At 39.7% G+C, this 7,000-nt stretch overlaps 1 pseudogene; it reads left to right on the top strand.

Moving 5' to 3' along the window:
• Positions 1-715: 715 nt before the first annotated feature.
• On the top strand, positions 716-1,750 carry LOC147368257 (olfactory receptor 7A17-like; annotated as a pseudogene).
• Positions 1,751-7,000: the final 5,250 nt, after the last annotated feature.

The following is a 7,000-nucleotide window of genomic DNA, read 5'->3' as shown; positions in this document are numbered from 1 at the left end:
TTGTTTGCAGGTCTTACCTAAACACCCATGCAAAATATAAAGCCTAATTCACCCTCTCCTTTACATGAGCTTACCCTTTCTATATAGCTCCTGTCACCATCTGAAATGTAATGGTCTCTATTATTTGCTTAGATTTTCTATCTCCATCATTGAATGTGTGTATATGCTCAGTCGTGTAGATAGATAGATGTGTAGAAAGATAGATCTTTCTGTGACCCCATGGACTATAGCCCACTGGGCTCCCCTGTCCATGGGATTATCCAGACAAGAATACTGGAGTGGGCTGCCATTTTTTCTCCAGGGGATCTTCCTGACCCAGGGATCAAACCCTAGTCTCTTGCATCTCCTGCATGGGCAGGCAGATTCTTTACCACTGCACCACATGGAAAGTACTCCCATCATTTAATAATAGAGTCCTATTTTGTTCTTCAGCAAACTATACTTGTTGCCTAGACATTGGTAACATGGTCAGCTCTCAATTTTACTACTGAAATGCATGGAAAATTTTCTAATGAAAATTATAGGATGCATAATCCCTCAGGGAAAGAGTTGACAAGGTCAAAAATTCCATATCAATGGTGGCATGAGGGAATCTAAAGGAGACCATATTCATACACAAAATATGTTTTATTGAATTACATGATGGAAATATGTAAATACCAGCATTTAAAATGTGGGAGTAAACCAGGTAGTTGTGCAAATTAGTCATGTTACTTTCCTCTTTCTGTGAAGCCACTTCCATCATATGGAACAAGGTAATGATACACGAATTTCAGAATTTCTTCTTCTGGGATTTTCAGAGGATCCAGAACTACAGCCCATCATATTTGGGCTTTTCCTCTCTATGTACCTCATCACTGCTTTTGGAAACCTGCTCATCATCTTGGCCATCACTTCAGACTCCCACCTGCACACCCCCATGTACTTCTTCCTCTCCAACTTGTCCTTTGTAGATATCTGTTTCACTTCCACCACCATCCCAAAGATGCTGTGGAACATCCAGACCCAGAGCAAAGTGATCACCTATGAAGGCTGCATCACACAGATTTATTTTCTCATCCTCTTTGCAGTGTTGGACATTTTTCTCCTGACTGTGATGGCCTATGACCGCTTTGTGGCCATCTGCCATCCCCTGCACTACACAGTCATCATGAACCCAAGACTTTGTGGATGGCTGGTGTTGATGTCCTGGATCATAAATATTCTTAATTCCTCATTACAAAGCTTAATGATGCTGCAACTGTCCTTCTGCACAAACATTGAAATTCCCCACTTTTTCTGTGAACTCAATCATATGGTCCAACTTGCCTGTTCTGACACCTTTCTTAATAACATAGTGATGTATTTTGCAGCTGTCCTGCTGGGTGGTGGTCCCTTTGTTGGTATCCTTTACTCTTATTCTAAGATAGTCTCCTCTATACGCAGAATCTCATCAGCTCAGGGGAAATATAAAGCATTTTCCACCTGTGCATCTCACCTCACCGTTGTCTCCTTATTTTATTGTACGATGCTTGGAGTGTACCTTAGCTCTGCAGCTACCCACAATGCACACTCAAGTGCAACAGCCTCGGTGATGTACACAGTCATCACACCCATGCTGAACCCCTTCATCTACAGCCTGAGGAATAAAGACATGAAGAGGGCTCTGAAAGTATTCTTTGTGAGAGGAACTGCGTAAGAGCTAGTTGTCATAAAACTGAAAAAGCACTTGAGATTGCAGAGGTCAAAGCCTCAGAGTCAGAAAATGTGACTATTTGATCAGATGATGAAATTAGAACTTGCTCTTTTTAAATAAATACATTTCTGGAATTTGCATTTATTTGACTAACTTTTCTATTCAATTCGTGTAAATCACTTTATTAAGCTTCCTTTTCTCTCTGACATTCATCTGCTTTCTCTTTGTTTTATTCCCACTTTCACAAATTTACTTCATCGATGTATCAGGAATGTTGGGAAATTCCCACTGACTAAATGAGACAACACAGATTTTTTTTTTTTTTTTAGAATAACTTTTCACAAATGACATACCTGCTCAGTCACTCAATCATGTCTGACACTATGCAACCCTATGGACTATAGTCCACCAGGCTCCTCTGTCCACGGAATTTTTCTGGCAAGGATACTGCTGTGGGTTGCCATTTCCTCCTCCAGGGATCAAACTTGTGTCTCTTTCATCTGCATTGGCAGGCACATTCTTTACCCCTAGTGCAACCTGGGAAGCCCCATAAATGACATTTGTCTTACCAGATATTTTTCTTCTGTTTCTCTAAAAGAAGTGTCATGAGTTGTAGTCTTCCTACCAAAAAACATATGTTTGATCATGAAGACAATTTATATAATTTTATAACAGAGGAAAACCTGAGACACTATTTTCACCTTTATATCCAATATTCTCATGTACATCACTATCTTACCTGCCTTTTCTCGCCATTGAGACTGTAACATACTATTGTGATTTGTGACAAGTCATTGATTTTTATTCTCCTCATTTGGATCCTGTTCTTGGCATCCATATTTCCCACAATAGCCACTGTCAACATGATTATCAGATACATGTCTGCAAAAGGAGTCCCCACTGAAAGACACATTTTAATAAACAGATTGACCTAATATGGCTTTAGAATCACAGATGAACATCAATATTTCAGCTCAGTTGCTCAGTTGTGTCCGACTCTTTGCAACCCCATGGACTGCAGCATACCAGGCTTCCCTGTCCATCACCAACTCTCAGAGTTTGCTCAAACTCATGTCCATCCAACCATCTTATTCTCTATTGTCCCCTTCTCCTCCTGCCTTCAATCTTTCCCAGTATCAGGGTCTTTTTCAATGTGTCAGCTCTTCGCATCAGATGGCCAAAGTATTAAAGTTACAGCTTCAGCATCAGTCCTTCCAATGAATATTCAGGACTGACTTCTTTTAGGATTAACTGGTTTGATCTCCTTGCAGTCCAAGGGACCTTCAACACAATGAAACAAAATTGTGATTCATACATTGTATTACTTTGAAAAATACTCATTTTCCATGCTGTATATCTACCTATTGGAGAATGGAGGATTGGTGTCCATGTGTTAAGGGGAGGTTTATATGTATTAGTGAAAGATTGATTAACATTTTTTTTCTTTTTTTATTCAATTATCTTCCTGTTTCTGCTTGAAAACTTTCAGTGCTACCTGTAATATGATTAATGTCATTGATTTAATGAAACTGTATCTCCACTGCATTTTGTCATAACCCAAGAAGGATGGTGAATGATCACTTTCATCCTCCATAACTCTGTTATACTCATGATTCTATTCCTTTTTTCCTACATAGACATACCTGTCCTTTCAACCTCTTCTGGTTACTGAGAAATGAACCGCAGTGAGAGATTTCAATTACAGTTATCTGAAATGAACTGAAATGACAGAGTAACCATGAAAGCTATCCTGAAATATAAGAACAAATGAGGGCAGTTCAGGATTAGGAACACGTGTATACCTGTGGCAGATTCATGTTGATGTATGGCAAAACCAATACAATATTGTAAAGTACCAAAAGAAAATCCTTTACAAAAAAACAACAACAACAAAAATAAAAGAACAAATGACAAGAATAATCAGGAGCAATTATAACTGTCCTCATTCTGTTCACTTTGATTATTGTATTAGTTAGATATTGCTGCATAACAAGCCATCCTAAAGCTAATGCTGTAATATACTGTCTTTGTTACCAGATGAGATTATAAGGTAGAGTTGTTCTGAGCTCTGCTGATCTCCTAATGGGTGTAAACTCAGCTGTGAGTCTCTACATTGCTTTTCTTAGGTTTATCCATGATACGATGTGTGAGATGATACCTTTTTCACTTGACCCAATGTGATCAGTTTGTTTCTCTGGTTGTATCTTGAATTTTACCAAGAGAGTACCAAGACTGAATTGCTTTAATTTACTTCTATTTCTATACCCATATATGACACTTTTCTTTTCACCTGGGTAATGAGATATCTCCCATAACTGCTCAGTGTGCATCAGTTATCTGTGCCCTAAATCCTACTCTGATCCACGCACCTTTAGACTTCAAAGTGATGTACTGGAAAATGATTGCATACCATAAACTGCATATTTTGAAATGATAAATAAAATGATCTGTACCAAATTTACAATGCATACTGTATATTTCCATTGCACATAATTCATGACAGTGCACAATAACTTGAAAGGCTTTTAAAAGTGTTTAAATATGTTAATCTCCCTGAGCCTAAATCATTATCTATGTAGGTAATGTGAGATAATAAACATAGCTTCAGAGGAAGATTTCAAGAAATTAATGATGTAAGTGGATGTATTTTTGTGGAATCCTAAGAAAATGTTCAAATGTAAACTTGTGTTTATTTATTTATATAAATTTATCTTTCAAATGAACATGAGCATACCTATGTATGTACACACAGAAATGCATTTGTGGTTCTATGTTTTATACAGAAAGAAAGCTTGAGAGAAAGTTGGAGAGGATACACTACTGGGCATATATACTGAGAAAACCATAATTCAAAAAGATAATTCAAAGCACATGGACCCCAATGTTCACTGCAGCACTATTTACAATAGCCATGATATGATATGGAAGCAACCTAGATGTCCATCAACAGATGAGTGGATAAAGAAGATGTAGTACATATATACAATGGAATATTACTCAACCATAAAAAGGAATGAAATTGAATCAGTTGTAGTGATATGGATGAACCTAGAGCCTACCATACAGAGTGAAGTAAGCCAGAAAAACAAATATCATATATTAATGCATACATACAGAATCTAGAAAACTGGTGCTGATGAACCATTTGCAGGGGAAGAACAGAGATTTAAATGTAGAGAGTAGACCTGTGAACACAAAGGAGAAAGAAGAGGGGGAACAAACCGAGAGAGTGGCATTGACATATATATACCACCATGACTAAAATAGATAGCTGGCAGGAAGCTGTTGTATAACACAGGGAGCTCAGCTCAGGGTGCTCTGTGATGACCTGAGATAGGGGGTGGGATGGGAAGGAGACTCAAGAGGATAGGAATATATGCATACATATAGCTGATTCACTTTGTTGTACAGCAAAAATTGACATAACATTGTAAAGCAATTATATTCCAATAAAAATTTTTAAAACATTATGAGCAAAAAAAAAAAAAAAGAAGAAGAAGAAGACTGTAAAAAGTTAAGCATAGATTTAAAGTGAACCATAGAGAGACTGGTCCAAGATGGTGATACAGGAAGATGCTGAATTAACTCCTCCCATGGATATGCTGAATCTACAGCTACACATGGATCAAGTCCCTCTGAAAAAGACCTGAAAACTAGCTGAAATGTTCCCTTGTATCACATGAGAAAAGACTGCACTGAGGCAGGTAGGAGAGACTGAGATGATCTCTTGCCAAAACCCCCAACCCTGATGCAGCAACCCAAATTCAGAAGGGGTTTTACAAATCTGGAGCCTCTTCTTGAGGATTAAAATGTTCATAGCCTATATTAAGACCTGCTCTTAATATTAAGACCCCAACTCTTAAGACCTGCATGTGGGAGATGAGCCATCAAAATACCTATCTTTGAAAACCATCACGATTTATGTCTATGAGATGCGAAGAGACGTTGCAAATAGAGACACTGCTTTTAAAAGACTCACACATAGACTCAATCACCACATAAACTCAAGGCTCACTGCTGAAGCAAAAGTTTGAAAAGTGCCTAGATTATATGTGAGGGACTGTTGCTGTTTATTTAGTCGTTAAGTTGTGTTCAGCTCTTCACGATCCCATGGACTATAGCCCACTAGTTCCTCTGTCCATGGAATTTCCCAAGCAAGAATATTGGAGTGGGTTGCCATTTCCTGCTCCAGGGGATCTTCCCCACCCAGGGATCAAACCCACGTCTAGTGCATTGGCATACAGATTCTTTACCACTGAGCCACCTGGGGGATATTGAGTTGCTAATCTAACTACACCCACCAAAAGGCCAGAAGCCTGTTGAAATTCTCTCTTGGCATGGAGGCATTGGTGGGAGCCATCTCACACTGTCATTCTGCATCACTAAAGTCGGCAGATATAATTCCTTGGCTCATCCTTTGTCAAGCTCCACACTACCATTATCTCCTAGAGGGGAGATTTGCACGTCTGGTCCTCTATGATTTTTTTTTTCTTTAAATGCAGCATCCCAGTTTCTCTGGCAGCACTCCAGAGAACATTCTTTGTGTCCCTGGCTCTAGAGGCCAGGGTACTTGCATTCCAAGGTCTGACTGGATTGCAAAATCAAAAAGACAGTTCTTGACAGCCTACCACCTCCAGGACATTGCACAGGTAGCAGACTGAATCACACTCCAGCCTTTCTGGAATAGAGGCCCCCGCTTTCTTGTCCAGGAGCTTTGGCCTGAGGGGCAGGCTTCTGTTCTTGTGTGCTCCTAGAGGTCTGTGGCTATGATCTCAGGGAACAGAGATGAGCCTGGTGGATAACTCTTTGTTCTCTGCCTCTGCTCTGTTTCAACTTGATAGTGAGCTTATTCCCCTGTCTGGCCTCCTGATTTTTGCAGCTGCTTCCTGGGACAACCTTACATCCCAGGAAGACAGTGGAGCTTGTACTCTCAAGAACTGCAGGACTATAACCAAGGGAGGAAGAGTTCTTAAACTGCTACCACTTTCAGGACACAGGAAATAACAGACCTAGATACTCGATCTTTCTGTGAAATAAGCTTACAACATTATCATCAATTGTAGCTGCAGCCTTAAAGACAGGCTTCTCATTTAACACATACCTACAGGCTTCCCTGGTGGTTCAGTGGTAAAGAATCCACCTGCCAATGCAACATGGGTTCAATCCCTGGTCTGGGAAGATACCCTGGAGAAGGAAATGGCAGCCCACTCCAGTATTCTTGCCTGGGAAATCCCATGGACAGAAGAGCCTGGCAGGTTACACTCCAGGGGGTTTGCAAGAGTCAGACACAACTTAACAATTTTACAATACAAGGACATGGTCTGA

Source organism: Bos grunniens, chromosome 7 (genome assembly GCF_055505025.1).
Source record: "Bos grunniens cultivar Pamir isolate PY7600 chromosome 7, Bosgru_T2T1.0, whole genome shotgun sequence".
In the NCBI taxonomy this organism is placed as follows: Eukaryota; Metazoa; Chordata; class Mammalia; order Artiodactyla; family Bovidae; genus Bos; species Bos grunniens.
The sequence above is the reverse complement of the archived record's forward strand: the minus strand, read 5'-3'. Positions and strand labels throughout refer to the sequence as shown.